Below are 15656 nucleotides of genomic sequence, written 5' to 3' on the forward strand. Positions count from 1 at the left end.
ATCTTTATTTAGATAATGTCTCATTATCAGATTAAAGACTATACAAGCATTATTCTTTGTACTCAAAAAGTTACAGGGCTAGCCACACTTATGCAGCTTTTCTGCAGTTGCAATTTACAATTGCAATGTGCAATGTGAAGAGCTCTCAATGTTAGTAGCTCTCAAGAAAGTCCATTGTTTAATGTTACTGTTAAGCAGGCAGCTTCAGAAATAACAGAGCTGGTGAAACATTGTGGTTGTCTAGCAGGAGAGTTCCTCTATTCCCAGGAGCTATGTACCTGAGATCAAGGTCAAGGCAGAAAAAATTCTTCTGAAGAGCCTCCTCATGCAGGGCATTATCACAGCAGCTAGGCATTCTGCATCCTTGCACAGGAACATTCCCAGGCACCAGGCTTGCCACAGCTGAGGTCATCAGAGACCCCAATCTCAGACACTGCTCTCCCATTCTCTGTCATCACCCTTCACAGTCATGGTCAGGAAAATTAAGATTCTCTGTGTTTAGTATGCCAGAAAATAGAGTGGGATATAGGTTGACAGAGAGCCAGTGGCTGATCTTGAGATTGCTCTCATGAGCTGTTGTCTTAGTGGGAATGAGCCTGCCCCACTGAGGTGGGTACTCTGGCCAAATTGAGTCCCCTGAGAAACCTTGAAGGGCATAACCATGCCAGATTCACCATCATCCTGTGTTGGAAGAGATAGGATGCCCAGTAGCCCTGTGAAGTAGAGGCAGGCCTGGCTGAGGCCCAGCTGAGGGGAGTGGAGGACAGTTGGGATCTAGGAAACTTCAGGCTTTAAAGCAGTTAACATCATCCTGTCTTTCCCTTGGACATCTCTTGGTACCTGATGCTTTTGCACCATGAGAAGTGTCTTGATTGTGCAAAAGTGGGAAAAATAGAAACATGGCATTTCATCCCATTTTCCTGAATGTTGACCAAAATTTGTGCTACAAAATAGTCATTCATTGACCCATGCCTACTGGTTTAACACATACCTATGGTTTAGCCACCATTGCACCAAACCTTAGGGTTCCTGATGGGAAGAAGCTCAGAGCCCACACCTTTGCTAGCTGTCAGCAGTTTGGGCACCTGGGAGCTTCAGGTCCAGGTGCATCCCCAATTTTACCCTTGATGGCAGGCCCCCCAGCCTTGGCAGCCCAACCCCCTCAGCCCTGGGGCTTATGCTCAGAAATCCCACAGGTGGGTACCTATGCCAGCATCAAGACACATTCTGCTGGGAGCAAGGTCATCTGGTGCATCTAATACATTTGACTCAGCCTCCATAGATGCTAGCCAGAGGCCAGAGTCTGTGGTCAGTTTTTGTCTGAAGAACAAGCAGCCCCAGTCAACATGGGACAACCAAGGTTCATCTCCCTCAAGCCTTGCAGTGTCAGTGACCTTAAAGGCAACTGGGAGGACAGACTTTTTCCCAGTTGTGACATCTTTCATGGCAGTAATGAGCATCTGCACAAAAAGTAAAGGAACACCCAAAACCAGTCAGCACCTTGGGGCAAGCTTGGGACAGAAACACCAATAGAAGCCCCTAACCAGAGACCCACCATGGGGATGAAGAAACACAAGACAAAGAGCAAACAGGGCAAAAAAAACCACTGGTGTTCCTACCCTGAATGCCATCCCCCAAAGCCTGCCCCAACGCCTAAGCTCAACTCAGGGAACCAACACCACCCCCAGCAAGGCTTTCTCTAGTTGCTCTTGTGTGCCTCAATGAGATATGAGAGCCCAGACTTGTTCTTAGATCCCATATCTGCCTATAGGGCCATGTGCATCTCCTCCCCAAGAGGAGGGACACAAAGAAACAGACAGCACCATGGTGCAAGCTTGGGACAGAACAACCATAGTACCCCTAGGCAGAGCACCACAATGGGTACCAAGGGACATAAGACAAAGCACAAACCAGGGCAAGCAAACACTGGTGTTCCTAAAATTATTGCTAATCCTTAAAGCCTGCATATGCAGAATCTCTTAATCTCACCTCAGGGAATAAGCACTACCCCTAAAAAGGCCACCTCTTCTTTGAAGTCTGTCCATATTCCGTCAAAGGGACCTGGGGACCAAGATCTGGCTCCAAGATCTAGCTTTGGGGCCATGTTCATCTCCCAAAGCTGATGGAACAAGAAGCATGAGAAAGCGCTAACAGCAAACATGGGCTTTAACACCTTCAGCCACACTAACCAGACCATCCCCATAGTGAACACCTCACACAGGAGAAAGAACAACTCTGTTCCTGGAGACACTGCGGCCACTATGTTAAGTGTCAAAAGGTGCCCTCCCCTAGCAGAAGCCCCCAAGTCCACCTGGGAGCACCAACACCACCAGGAGCAAATCTGCATCTAGGTTCACACATCTGTCCTGGTCTCTCACCCTGGCAGCTCTGCATGCCATGGGTGCACAGGGAAGAGGTACCTAGCCTTTAGGATGCCAACCTCATCTAGCCAGGCCACTCTCGGAACCAGGAGCACTGGGGCAGCCACCAGATCCTCTTCCTCAAGGTCAGGACTCATTCCTGTGGGGTCCAGGAGGAAAATGCTGCCCTAAGCCAACATCCACCTGTCGCAGTCTGGCTGGGCACAAAATCACGAGCCACTCAAGCAGGAACAAACTTTATTTTTTAAAACTGCCGCCAATGTCCGGTACGCGCCCGGGAAGATTTTCGATCCACCCACGCGGCCTCCTCCCGGACCCGCAGAGAGAGCTCCTCCCCCGGAACTCCCTCCTACTGTACTTCCCCAACCAATGGGAACTCTCCAGGAGTCCCATAGCCGGCCTAGGTGAACAGCAGGAGTCCAATATCCATATGAATGCAAATCTTAACATAATCATATCATCTCAATGGCTAGCTGGCGTCACCTTTCGACCAAAAATGCCATGCATCATATACTTGGCTCTTAGCATCCACCTTTCTCCCTTGCAGGACCTGGTGTTAGCCCTGTTAGACACATACCACAGGGCTTGCCCTGACCTCTGTGATCCTGGAGAAAACAGGAGGCACAGAGACACAGCCTCCAATCCCCACCCACTTCCTAGGCAGCTTTGCCCTTAAAGCTGACTAGGAGGAGGCTGGGGTCTTATTTGGGCTCATTGATTGGGGTCCTCACTAGTACAGACACAGGCCCTTGGCTTGGCTCTCTCTGGTTTCCTTGTGGCTCTAAGCCCTTTGTAGCCTTTGGCCTTTGGCCATTTGCTTGATGAGGGAAAGTGAATTTTGGCAGATTTCGGGTACCACAGAGTGAGAGGAATGGAAGGTACACAGAGGAAGCAGGCTTTGGGGGAGTGTCTGTTTTCCTTACTAACTGTGGTCAAGGCTGATCCCACACTATCAGGAAGCTCCCTGGGGAGAATTTTCACTGACTGTTCTGCCTGTAGCTCTGAAGCTGTGAGCCCCCCCCCCAAAATATTACCCCCTGCTAGAACACAGCATGAAGGCAAAATGGTGTTCATGAGGGTGGCCCCAAAGGGAGCCAGTGGCTCTGGAGCTAAACTTGCCAATGTGCTGAAGGAAGGCTTGGAGGAAGGGCCAAAGCAGCAATTGGCAGGCTGGGGAAGAGGGGGACACTGAGGTTGGGAGTGGAGGGTGTCTCTGGGAGGAAACAGTAGAGCCTACCCTCATGGGGGTGGAGGCTTCCCTGGTGGAGGTTCTGGGGCATTAGGGAAATGTCTGGCTGAGTCCCAATTGATGCCAGAGGACTGGCTCTTCCTCATGCACATGGGCTTGAAGGGTACATGGTACAGCGGTCCCTGATGGCCTGTGTCTCACCCATCAGCAACAGTTGATGGGCTGCAGAGCTTTCTTCTTCTCAGCAGTCACTGGAAAGGCCATGTCTGGAGGTGGTGGCAGCCTCAGAGCGTCCCTCTGGTAGCAAAGGAAATTTTCATTTCTGTGGCTTACTGATGTCCCCTTGGATGAGGACTTATTCCTCAGCAATGGCTGTCCCTGACTGTCTTCTGCCACCTTCTCACACTGGGTCTTCTTCAGGGGAATCTCTGCAGCTAAAGAGGATCCCAGGGGCAGCTTGAGTTTGGATGAGCCTGAAACCCTCCTCTTCAGGACTAGAAGACCTTGAGCGGAGTTGTAGGAGCTGCTGATGACATTTCTCTTAGGGCAGGAGCTCATACATGAGGCCTGGGAGATCTCAGCTCTGTCTTGGTATCTCTGGGTGTGGAGGTTTCCATGCAGATCCTCAGACCTGAGCACAAAGGAAAGCAGGCAGCTGCGTGTTACAAAAGGCCTAAAAGCAGATTGTGCTCCTGCAATAACATGGGGACTCCCCCTATGACGTTCTCTATCTGTGGGGTCTTCCACTTGCTCAGCCACCTCTTGGCCACTGTCTTCAGGGACTCTGCTCACAGTCTTCCCTGGGCAGGGGCCTTGGGTACACCATGGTTCTGCAAGCTAGCAAGGAGCAATTTCCTGCTCCTGTGCTATAGAAGGCATCAGGTTGCTGAATCAGAGGGGTGAACTGAAAGAAACATTCAAAGATGCAGCAGACAGCAACATCTTCTTCAGGAGACCAAGCATGTGGAAGATGCAGGTCATGTCCAGATCTCCCAGAAAGGATGAAAGTGTCTGTAGGACCCGGGACAAGCACCAGGAAGCACCTTTTTCAACAGCTGATGAGCACTTGCAGGATGCCTGCAAGATGACTTCTGAGAGATCCCAGGCTCCGGCAACCCAGAGGATCAACAGTGGAGGGAAGTCCAAGTTGGCAAGAGCTGTGAGCAGCAGGCCTCATTTGGGACCCTTCTGGCAGGTCTCTGCCTGCCAGGCTGGGGACAGGAATGAGGGACAAAGCTTGCCCTGGAAACTACCTATGGAAGCTTTTAGAGAAGGTGGGATTCAAGAATTCCAGAGAAAGGCACAAAAGTTCATTCTTCTGCTGCAAAAGCGGCTTCAGGCTAAATGGCAATGTCAGACATGTAGCCAGGGCCCAGCTTTGGCCAGTATGAATAGAGAACTCACAGGCACATGCAGAAAACCATCTACCCGGGTACGTGACAAGGTCCAGCCAGGGAGGAACGCGGGCATGCAAGGTCCATGTACAAGCGCTAGGCGCTGAGCAGGTGGGGACTAGGATGATACTCGTAGGTGTTGGACTGAAGGTACCTGCACCTCCAGTATAGGGTCATGCTGCCAGTGCTTCCTCTGGGTGCTCTATCTTGGGCAAGGTGGACCTGAGCACCCCAAGGATGGTGCAGGCAGCGGAGGGGAGCCACTCCTGGGGCCTCTGAACGGGGAAGGAAGGACCGAGGGAAGGTAGTACATCAGCACAGGACTGATTCTGCAGGTGTGCAGCCAGTGAGCAAGTGGGATGGCCTCACAAGGATCTCACTTGCTGTTCCTGGGACAGGCACTCTGTCCTTCTCCATTCCAGTGAAAGTCTGAGCTACTGTTTGTGTCTGGTTTTGCTCTGTTGAGGGCAGGAGGTGTTGGGTTTGATATTTAGGAGCTCTTGCAATGGCAGGAATCCTGCTGCCCATATCCTGGACCCAGAGCTGTCAGACAGGTGTCTGCTGCCCTGGTTGGGCCTTGTTCCATAGAAGGGAATTGCTGGGGAGCAAGGTTCCTGACTGAGGTGCATCTGCAGGGGTGGCAGTTTGGATCAGGGCCTGTGTGTCTTTCTGTACCTCCTCTGGGAACTCTAGGGCAGGGAACAGCTGCTGAGAACCCAGCAGGGGCACCACAGCCCTCTGGCTGAGGGGTTTAGCAATGCAGGCTGGGAAGATCTGGTATCCAGAATGGTATGGAAACTAGAAAAAAACAAGCCCGTATGCTCACAAACGTGATGTTATTCATTTTGGGGCTGCTTTTTTGAATTTTGGTATCTAGATTCTCTAATTTTTTGAGTCTTCATTGCTTAGCTGTTCTGGGAACAATGGTAGGTCTCCTATTCATTCCACAGTGTAATAAGTGTTCAATTTTGACTGATTGAATACAACACAGAAACTTAGAGACCTAGACATCCCCTTATTGTTCACTTTTGGGAGGTTCAAGTTGTCACTGGTAATGTCTTTCTCTAGACAGAAGGGCATCCTGCCAGAGATTGTGTGATTTTTCCAGCTCAAGCTTCCCATAACCCATCAAGATGTCTTGCATACTCCAGTATCCTCTGCTGTCAAGAGCTGCCACTCCTGCTTACTGGTGGTGTGCTGGGCCAGTTTCAAGACTGGGTAAAGTATCAGTGAGCCCAGGCCTATAGAAGCCCAGGAGGGTGCCTCGACTGGGGCCAGTGTTCAAGATGGCTGCTTCTCATGCCCTCTTTTGCCCACTGGCACTCCCAGGTCCATTGGACTTTCCAGGCTGATTGTCATCCTGCTGTGGGGTAGGATGTCACAGCACTCAGTGGGCCTGGTGCAGTTATCCCCAGACCATGCATTTCTGGACCCTTGGGGGTGAGGGTGATGCTAGCCCACAGGCTGCAATGGGTACCAGGGCCCTGGATGGAACAGGATCATGCCATGTCCCAGAAGAACCACAGGCTGCCACAGACCCATGCTCTATTTTCTGTAGGTGAAAAAATTGGAGTCCAGTTCTCAAGAACAGTCTCCTGGGGCTCAGTGTTGAGTTGTTCCTGTGTGTCAGCACAGCTGAGCTGGCACTTCTCAAACTTTCCTCTGGAGTGGCCAGGATGAGAATCTCCTCTGCTTGACTGGGTGGATTGAAGTCACAGTGCTATTGGTCAGGCTGTCTGTGAAATCAGGAGTTACCAGGAAAGCAGCTGATGTCATAGCAGCCCCTAAGTGGGACACTTGACATCCAAGGTCCAGAAAGAACCACAAGGGAGAAGATGCAAGTGTAGTCTCCTACCAGGGCCTGGAATTGCCAGGCCTTTCAATCCAAATTTGCTGGACATCAGCCTTTTCACTTTGAATGTCCTAGTTTTCAAGTGTTTGCCATCATTTCACATGAGAATTCCAGGAACAGTTAAGCATTTCATTGAGAAGAATCAAAACCAAGGTAGGAGGTGTTTGAGCAGGAGGGAATGTTGGGATGGTCAATGGGAGTGACTTTCTAGAAGCTAAACTCAGTGTCATGGTTCTGATGGGGATTTTCTGAAATCACAGAACTATCTGGATGAATGGCTCTAGACTTTTCTTTCTTTTCTCTTTGTCAGTACCACATATTGAACCCAGGTGTGCATAAGTCCTGAGCCACATCCTGAGTCCTTTTTTATGTTTTTATTTAGAGACAGGGTCTGGCTAAGTTGCTTTGGGCCTTGCTAAGGTGCTGAGGCTGCCTTTGAGCCTTCCATTCTTCTGACACAACCTCCCCAGCTGATGGGATTATACTCATGGTAGTTTGGTCTTTTATTTTAGTCAGGAATCTATGGGTTAGTATTTTTCTTAGGGAATGGCCAGGTGGAGAAAAGTGGGCCATAAATAGATTTTTTTTTTGTTTGTTATTGAAAATGGCTGGGGACTGTGGTTTGAATTAACCCAACAGTCTTCTCAAATAATAATGACCCAAGCATTTAATTTATTCAAGTTGTACCCGCCTCTCCTCCTGTCCCATGCCACCATGGATCACTGAGTGTTTTCTTGGTCAGAGTTCAGTCATAACCCTTTTCTTGCTTACTGAGACTGGGCTAAAACTTTCTACAATGGCACCTAGGTGTGCATAAATAAAATTAAGCTTTTGACAGGAGTGCTTTCAGTCATGCAACTACAACGTTTGTTAGCAAATGATTTCTTTTGTCTAAGGATGTTTTTCTTTTAAAACTGCCCAAAGAAATCACTGGAAAAGATCCCAGTCACCTGCCATATTAATCTCATTGGGTATTTTAGCTCATCAGTACTTTTAATTATTTCCTCCTCTTTGTAGAATCACAGCAATAGAATTTTTGTGGCTGGGGAAGTAGCAGGCTTAGAAATAGAAGCACAATTACAATTAAGTTTTTTAAGCAGGAAGATGAAGTCCTCAGTGCTTTCCCAGTGATCTTGACTTTTTTATGGTGGGCTACTCTGGGAATGGGATAGCTATCCCTAAATGATAGGTATCACCATTCACGTGCAAGAGCTAATTCAAGGGGTTCATCAACCTGTTTTTTAAGAAGAAAGGATGTTCACAAGGTATTAGCATCATGAAATACAAAGGCACACCTGCACTAGTCTTTGGGAATTAGTAGTCTTCTGGAGCAGGCACCCTGGTTGTATGAAATTAAGTGGCCTGGTACACTTGGGCAAGGATAGAAGACAACTTCAATGTGAGCTGGAAAGCCCAGAGGTGATGACCAATAGAGCTGCTCCTTGGCACTGCATTTCCTCACTCTGTTGTGTTTATCATTAGAAATATTTTATTTTTCATCATAAAAACAAGTTAATAAGTGGTGAATAAATGTCAGTCTCTTCTGATGAGATTGAGGAGCAATTTGTAAAAAGATTTGTAAAAAGCTGGCTTCTGGGCTGAGGTTGTGGCTCAGCGGTAGAGTGCCCGCCTGGCACTTGAGAGACCCTGGGTTCGATCCTCAGCACCACATAAAAATAAATAAACAAAACAAAGATATTGTGGACAGTTAAAGACATATTTCTTTGGAACTGCTGATCTAGTCCATAGCTCAAGAGCTATGGAATTCTCAGAAATATGCAGAGGTCAATTTATCAAGGTGTTTCTCAAAGAAGTAATCTCATCAGTAAATGAAGGCATAATATTTTAATCTATTTGTCATTTCTATGTAGCTTTAAATGTACATAGAAATGACAAATAGATTATAATTTAAATGCACAGACTTTGGAACAAAACTGCTTAGGTTTTTCACTGTGACCTTGGAAAAAACAGTAAATGTCTTGTGTATAAAAATCAGAATAACTGTGACAAATGTGAGTACTAAAACATATAACAAAAGTTAAAGGTTTTCTACCATGCAAATAGTAAGCACCAGATGTTAGCCACAGTTTCCCTGTAATTGTGCCTACTTTCTTCTCCCCAATTTCAGTTGGAGATCATCTCCTCTTTTGCTACTTTTACTGAGGTCCAGCCATGCTTTATCTTCTGCCATCTGTTTTTTTTTTAATTTTGTTTAATTTTCTCCTCTTCATTTCTTGCCATATTTGATGATCTGAATCAGTGTCTATGTCTAATATGAAAGTGACTTATGGAATATGGAGAATATTGAGAAAAATTATATCTTGATATCTGCAAAAGAAATTAGATCAATGGGTATGTGTAAGTCTCATAGAGATCAGAAACATTATGCTGTTTGGGCATTCTATGTGATTAACCTAGATAGAAAAGCAAGGGCTAGACTACAATGCTTGATTCTTGCTATAGCCACCCAGAATCATCCTATAACCAAATGGTTTACTGGTATAAAATGAAATAATGATTGCTGATTCAGGCTTCAGTTATAAATGAGCGTATGAGTTTTTACTGGCTGAAAATATTCATCAACTGGTAGGACTTTCATCTCTCTCTGTGTATAATTTATTATTACATTCAACCTATAAATGATGGCCTAAAAATGAACAAATGCCATTCATCTTGTGATTCTATTCAGCTACAAAAGAGTAGTTACACTACCTTGAATGTCTACTCAGATTAAAATAAAGCCTACCCCAGTTCTGAAAATCAGAGGAATTTTTACTTAGGTTTTGTTTACTTAATCATTAGAATAAATAAGAAATCAAGAAAATTTTATTGCTCCTCAGTTTTTCCTTTATCCAATATTTTACTTACTAATTGCAAATATAATTGATTTTATGTATTTTCAGAAAAAATTGAAGTCATCTGATCATTTGCATCTACTCAATGGAAATGGATATTCTTATTCTATAATTTCTCCAATTTTATAAATTAGAATTTAAACACCAAGAAGATGCTAAATTACATGCTCAATCTAACATATTTAGAAGATGAGGAATAAAAATGCAGATTTAATTCCACACTGTTTTCCACCATTAATTCTTACAGCTTTAAGTAAAATATGTCTCCCGTTCATGAAATCATAAAAGATAGTGAGGTATGCTACATTCTATTGCATGGTGAACTTCTATTTTGGGCAGTCCCTTTAACAATAGCATAGTCCTATAGGATCTGATTGCAAACTTGAAAATGAGATATTTTGGGGGCTCACCCAATTTCCATTTCCCCTCCTTATTTAAAGAATCTTACATATTACAGTACGCATTGTCAGTGGGCTGTGTCCTGGGTAGCACTAGGCCTGATTACAGTGCTCTTTAGAATGGAGCAAGAATTGACACATGATGTTTCTCTTTTTTCTTTTTTTTAAAGGCTTAAAATGTATTTCAATAAATTGATGCTGCATTACTGCTCCATTTCTCAGAAAACTCCAAATTTAAGGTATTAGAATCAAATCAAACATGGTAAACCAATAAAAAATGCACAGCATAACTACCTAAGCTAGGCAAGGCTAAGAGCTACTGTCAGACCATCAGCATAGAGCAACCCTGTTTCCAAGACTGTATGAGACCTATCAAGAAAAGCTGTGAATAGCAACTTCATAGACACAGAAGGGTCAATTCATGGGTTGTCTTTAACCAAGAAAAAGATGAAGGCAAGTTAACACAAACATTTTTTAAAGATGTACTAAAATGAAAAGTTCTAAGAGAAAACGTCTTCTTTAGGACATGAAGGGGTAATATATGGGATATAACAGAATTTTATGTATGTTGTCTATGACCTCTGTGGGGGATGTTTTGTTTTTGTGGCATATGTTGCATCATATCTGGGATCAAGTTTGGTAAGTAAATAAAATATAATGGAAAAAAATGGAATTATCAAGATTAACAGGGCTCTAACTGAATCCATTTTGCTATGAGTCACCAGCCCTCAACAATCACATCTGAGACTTCAGGAATGTACCACACAGAATCAATTAAACAATATACCACAAAGAACTGATTTGCTAAGTATCACCCATCCCTTGCCATCAGCCTCTAGCATAATTAAAATTTGAAATAATTTTCTTAAATAATCAATTTCTCATTGGATTTCTTCTCCATAATCCTACTAAAATGTAATCAAAATTAAACAAATTACAAACTATGTAGTTTTAAGTTGTCTGAGAATCTGAAAGTAGTATGTTTGAGTAGAATGTTATTATCCATGAAAATGTAAAGACAGTGAATATTTGGGACATGTGGGCAATTCTTTTACTCTAGAATATTATATGATATTGGGTCATAACATGTCACATATCTCCACTATCCTGGAAACACTTTATGAAATAAAGTATTTAACTAGGCTGCTAAGATTCAGTGTGCAGGACAACATGGATAAAAAATAATATACCAAATATATTCATATGCTCAGATTTCCTGATGACGCTATGATTCTCTGAAGATTGATTCAAAATGGGTACAAACATAAGAATTTTCTTATTGAGCATTGGAAGAAAACATTCAGAGCACATTCACAACTCACAAGTGTCTGGTCTTTTTCTGAGCATTATCAATTGCTTCCCAAAATGATATAATGTAGTTGAGGACAAATGTTTAAACAACAATAAATTTTTGATTTAGCATATATATGACTAAAAAAGTACATTTTAAAAAATGTTATCTGTGCAGGAACTATATGTGGGTGTTAAGGGAATATTACTTTAAGAACAAGTAATTTGCTTATATAAGTTTATGAATAATCTTTCCTCAAATTATATATATATATATATATATATATATATATATATATATGTAGGTGTATACATAATTTTCTGTATGATGTATGTATATTACACATGTATAAAAAGGATACCATCAACGTATTTTCTCCAAGTATTTATGTGAGATGGGGAGAAAATTTGAAGTTCATTTAACTACAACAAGTTAATCCAGTTAGTCCTCACTATCGATTTTTATGTTCCCATAGTCAAAACAAGTTAAACCATATTAAAATGTCAAACATTACACTCATTAATGCTCAAAGACCATGCTTGTAGGTCCAGTAATCTAGGCTTTAACAATTTTATCACATCATAGGTTTATACAATGAATGGGGAAAACCAAGATGACAAGTTCAGAATGAATATCAATAACAGGAATTAAATGTTGAAAGGGACTCAATTACACTGATGGTGGACAGTTTTTCTCAATAATATTGGAAATAATAATTCCATTGAATAATTCCAGTACTGCATTGATTGGCTTGAAAAGTGGGTAATTTTTATGTAGTGATATAAGGCAAAACATACTACAACATAAAATTAAATGGAGAGAAGCTCTCAAGGTTTTGTGTTGCTTAGATGGAATGTTTCTCCAAGAAATATTTTTAATATTTGACTAAGAAGGAATAAAATGTATGAGGCTGAAACATACTCAAATTTTTTGATACCAACTCAATGTATTTTTTTAATCAATGAAAACAGAACTACATCAAATCCCCAGTCTATTTCCTCTCCATTCTTCCAATAAAGCCAACCTGTTTTTTTTCTTCCCTCTTTTCATTATCAAACTGAAAATATATGGTCTTGTATTTTCATAAGACACTTCTATTGTTACACTATATTTTGTAGTAACTGTCAAAACTGGTTTACCTTTGGGTCAAACTTTTTCATTTTTTTGTAAAGAAGTAATAGAAATTGTTATTTAGCTATGAGGATGCAGTTTGAAGAGCCTTCACATGGATGGGAGGGGAAAAAATTTGTAACAGGACATTATGGCAAAGATCTGCCCATGTTTTAGCTTATCATAATTGCTAAAATCAGATTGATATTTCCTTTTATGTATGTATTTATCTGAAAGTTTACCAATGAGAAGAATAATTTTTCTGGAAGTAATATGGAGATTATTACACAACCAAGTATGCCTCAATTATGTAGTCTTTGATAGAAGTCAAATGATCAATGGATAACAGGGATCCTGGGAAAAAAAGGAATCTTAATGAACAGAAAATCCTGTTTAGACCAAGACTACATTATAGGAGAATGGTGATTTTTATGCTTAGATTTCCACTTGTTTGTACAGATATAACCTGGGCAAAATAACTACATGTCTGCATGTGATTTAATAGTTTTCTCATAATGTCTTCTGAGCCTTTGAGTCACTGGCAGTTTTCTGAATGATGTACACACTGTAGGGGCAATGCAATATGTCATATTATAGGAACACTTTGAAAGTAAAACAGGTACTATTTATAATTTTACCCTGCCACAAAGAGTGTGACCCCATACCCCACTGAATTATTGCTGAGCAGACAGCACCTCTTCTTTTGCATCTTGGGAAACAATTGTGGCCTTGGATGGGTAGCAGAACCAGGTAATTCTTGGATGATGAAGGCTTTTTGCAGTCAGTGTCTCATACCTTGCTGAGGCAGCTGCCAGGAACACGTATTCATGACAGGTGCAAATCACCTTGGAGAAGACCAGATGTTATGCTCAATTGGTCACAGGGACTTCTTTTCTAACGATCTCAAAATAGAAAGTAATAGTGACCCGGTTTTGTAGATCTTTACTCCTTAAATATAAGACTTAACAAGAACATATTGAACCCTATAATCTCATTCCTGACAGTATTAAAATCTATTCTCCTAAGATTTTATTTTATCTTTTTCCTAAAATTCTCAGTTCCTGCTTTTTTCCATTTATCTAAATCTTTTTTTTTTCTTCTGAACTTTCCCACAGGCAGTTTAGTGTATTGAGGTGTATGTAATATTTCCCGGTAATTATCTTTCTTAATTAGATTGAAGTATTCCCCTACTCAATTATCTAATTCTTAACTTAGTAACTGTTATTGATCATTATTTGATCCCAAAACTTTCACTTAGTACTATCCATTCACTAATAAATTCATTAATCAAATAATTTAGTTTAAAATTTAGTAATAAGTAAAAGCATCACTTTTAAAATATGAAAATGATTACACTTTAAAAAAATCAAATCATAAAATAGATATCTCTTAAATACCTTCAATGCCTCATATAAAAACTAAAGTCTGGTATTAATTAAATATTATGTTACTGAATGATATAATCTGTGGGGACCAAAACTAAAAAAAACACTTGACAGAATAATAAGTGCATATTTGTATATATGAGTAAAAAGTGAGTGACAAGTGTAGATACTTCTAATTTTTAAATTTAAACATTGGTTTTCTGAAATATTGAGATTTTTCATAATATATAATATTTTGAAATTGGAATATTGTTGCAAAATTTATTTATGCATCAATTTTTATAATAAATATGAAAGATGTTATGAAAAGTGAAGGGGTCCTGCCCTAACAGGGTCCAGGGAGTCCTGAAGAATGAGTGGGATCTGCGAAAAGGATGAGACAGGAGTCATTCCATTGGAGCAATCTCCAGAGAGAAAGAGAGAGAGCTCTAATGCAGCTTTTTCTGGGTCATCTTTTATTGCAATTTTTCTCATCATTATAGGTTCAGAATATGTCATTGATTATAGAAGTTCAAAACTTTGCCAAGATGTGACATTTTCTTAACCATCATTAGGGGTATAGAAAAGTGTAACATCAGTTTACATTTTTCCAGTATGTGACCTTTAGTTATTAATTATTAAGGGTATGCAATCATTGATAAAATGAGTCACTAATTTACATTTTTCAGATTTTCCCAGTATGTACTATTTTTCCCAAGATATGCTATTTTCTTTTTAACTAATGACAAACTATGTAACCAGACTCGAAGTCTCCTAACCTATCATTAACCTTTAAGTTTAAAGTACACCTGAACTTTATTTCTAATCTAAAATTCCCATCTAAAAAAGTCCCCTTAAATCGTATACTTAAAATATTCTAAAGTTTATAAATAATTCTTAAAGTCTATAAACCATTCTTAAAGCATATCAGAAACTCATACAACTAAAAACTTAAGAATTATAAACCCAAGAATCTAAATAAAATAATATTTCTAAGATTATTCTAAAAATATGTCTTATAAAGCTACTTTAATTAATTCCTACATTTATTTTCATAAAACTGGTTGAACGGCTTTCTCAAAGATTTTGTTTCTTAGTCAAGGCACACTATCTCTTATATCTTTGTAATCTCTCTCAGTAAAAAGCAAGTTCTAAATAAGAGTTCGCTTACTGCCAATATTAACTATGCTCATCATAAATCCCTATGTGAAGTAAAGGAGGGCTTATAGAAAAGAGGACAATGTGTATTTATATGTCTTAACTTTCCTAAGTATATAACATAACTTTCCTTAATCAAAAATAACTACATATGGTGGTTTTTGTACAATAAGCTTTTTAAGAGGCTGGAGTTATGGGCCTGGGATCTTAGTGGATATAATCAATGTGGTGCCTAAAATTCTCATGACTTTTCAGAGAATGATTGTTGTCCATTATCAGTTTTATCCTTAATGTATTGAGATAGAGGAGCAGCCTTCTATTGTCCTCAATATGCTGAGGGTTAGTAGAACACCCTTCAATGCATGAACTACCTGTTATGTTCTAGCCATCTGAAATTTAATTTGGTTTGGCATTTAACATACTCATGCCTCCTGTCAGGAACATGCGCATGAAAATGAAAAGTCCCAATTACATAAAAACGGGCCTCATGGTTTTGGTTTCCCTCCAACCAGCGCGGCTTTGCCAGCATTCATCCTCACTGTTACCTTGTCAAGACAGTGAGAGAGTGGCTTTGCCAGCACTTATCTTCACTGTGACCTTGTCAAGACAGGGAGAGGAGGAGTGCCTTCACCAGAAAAGTAAATTAATGTTATCAACAATCAAC

The sequence above is a fragment of the Marmota marmota genome, unplaced genomic scaffold (assembly GCF_001458135.2).
Source record: "Marmota marmota marmota unplaced genomic scaffold, marMar, whole genome shotgun sequence".
Lineage (NCBI taxonomy): Eukaryota > Metazoa > Chordata > Mammalia > Rodentia > Sciuridae > Marmota > Marmota marmota.